Source organism: Silurus aristotelis (genome assembly GCF_946808225.1).
Source record: "Silurus aristotelis genome assembly, contig: scaffold_309, whole genome shotgun sequence".
Taxonomy (NCBI): domain Eukaryota; kingdom Metazoa; phylum Chordata; class Actinopteri; order Siluriformes; family Siluridae; genus Silurus; species Silurus aristotelis.
Genome location: NW_028149122.1, coordinates 1 through 2,000, shown reverse-complemented (window position 1 = coordinate 2,000; position 2,000 = coordinate 1). Strand labels below are relative to the sequence as shown.

The 2,000-nt window shown below is 37.0% G+C and overlaps 1 long non-coding RNA gene and 1 pseudogene across 2 annotated transcripts; one reads left to right on the top strand and one right to left on the bottom strand.

The window, feature by feature from the left end:
- The first annotated feature begins 104 nt into the window (after positions 1-104).
- On the top strand, positions 105-1,318 carry LOC310723010 (B-cell CLL/lymphoma 7 protein family member B-A pseudogene; annotated as a pseudogene). Its single transcript, XR_014538151.1, has 3 exons — positions 105-311; positions 543-619; positions 792-1,318. The product of XR_014538151.1 is annotated as a B-cell CLL/lymphoma 7 protein family member B-A pseudogene (transcript).
- A 175-nt stretch (positions 1,319-1,493) lies between these two features.
- On the bottom strand, positions 1,494-1,982 carry LOC310723011. Its single transcript, XR_014532561.1, has 2 exons — positions 1,775-1,982; positions 1,494-1,673 (listed from the first exon to the last, which is right to left on the bottom strand). It is a non-coding gene; the product is annotated as an uncharacterized lncRNA (long non-coding RNA).
- Between the last annotated feature and the right edge of the window lie 18 nt (positions 1,983-2,000).

Below are 2,000 nucleotides of genomic sequence, written 5' to 3'. Positions count from 1 at the left end.
ACATGCACACACACGCACACACACTTTCTACTCATACGTACTTTGTGTTCTCTCTTTATTACCTGTGTGTGTGTGTGTGTGTGTGTGTGTGTGTGTGTGTGTAGATGAGAACAGCAGTCACAGCTCCCTCTCAGACTCGTTCCAGAGTAAAGTGATCCCTGCAGACAGCAGCACAAACTCCAGTCCTCAGCGCAGTGAGCCTGTCAGCCCTGCCACACACACTCACACACACACACTCACACTTACACACACTCATGAGTACCGCCCCGACGAGCCACCACCACCCACACTGGGCCAGGAGTGTCTGGAGGGTAAGAGCACACACACACACACACACACACACACACACACACACACACACCCTAGTGGAGTGATGGAGTGATGGAGGAGGCTCTGTGTTATCATTTTACTCAAATTATTTTATCGCATATTTTAATTACATTATCATAATAATTAATGATATTACATTACATACAATGTATAAAACATTTTATTACTCTGTGTGTGTGTGTGTGTGTGTGTGTGTGTGTGTGTGTGTTTAGAGGCGTCGCTGCAGCGGGAGATGGCTGATGAACCACCAACACTGATTAAAGAAGACATTATACCTGTTACAGCTCAGGTAAATAAATTAATAAATCACAATTAAATCAATAAATATAGTCAAATTAATTACCAACATAATAGCAATAATTATAAATCTTATTTATTGTTATGTTTATATGAAAATAATCAGTATATATCATTATAAATGTAATTATTTGTTTGTTTATTTCCATTTGTTTTGTGTACAGGAAGAGGAAGACTCTGGAGCTCCGCCTCTTAAAAGAGTGTGTATTGAACAGACGTCTGTTATCCAGTCTACTATGACCAGTTAACACACACACACACACACACACACACACACACACACACACTGTGTACACACTGTACATATATATATATATATATATATATATATATATATAGATTCTATTCCAGAGAATCTTTATATCAAACCTACAGAAATGAGAAAATAATAATATCCAGATAATTTATGTAAATCAGATCATTTCCTCCACCGTACTTTCTCTCTTTCTGATTATTCATCAAGTTTTATTTTTTTGTTGTTGTTTGTTTTTAGTTAGATTTTTTGGGCATTTTTAGCTTTTATTATTCTTGGTTATTGCGATCACAAGAGAACAGTCCTGATTTTGACGTTCACCTGATGATGATGATGATGATGATGATGATGATGTTGATTACTGCACACTGGTTAAGTGGCACATCCAAGTTGAATTTATATTACTTACAAAAATGTCATTAAAAATATTCAAAACTTTTCAGTGTCTCTTTTGTCTCGTCTTTTGTTTTCCATTAAATATTTTTGTATGTGTGATGATGATGATGATGATGAAGAGTTTTCTGCTCTGGTGTTATATTTTTATACGAGTTCTTGATTAATTCTGATTTGAGTCCGTTCTCTTTGCTGAGCGACGACGCTGATCATCAGCAGGTGTTTTTTGAACTCTTTATTGACGAAGGGGAGGGAAAACACATACAAACACAAAACAACGTGGACGAGGTGATGTTCACTCCTGCTCTTTGTCTTCTCCGTGAGTGATGACGTAGCACAGGTTTTTGTAGTCCAGGTTTCCGGCAACGTCCAGAGGGAAGTTTGTGAACATCTGGTTTATCTGAAAGTGTCAGAAACACAGGAGAGAAATCGTTCAGGTACAAAAATCATATGAAAGAAATACACAAAAGCATGCAGCGCATCAGATCGGATCAGACTCACCTCTGCTTCTGTGAATTTATCTGCCTGGGACATCAGATGGTATTTGATCCTGAAAAGTGAAAATAAACTCAAATGAGAACTTTTGAATGTGGTGTAAAATCTACACAAACCAGATTTCTGTATAATAAGAATTCTGTATTGTGTATCAATAAAAGTGTGTGATAATGTTTTTAGGATGAAAGGTGTTTGATTTAATCATGAAACAGAGTAAAATCTCCATCACGCA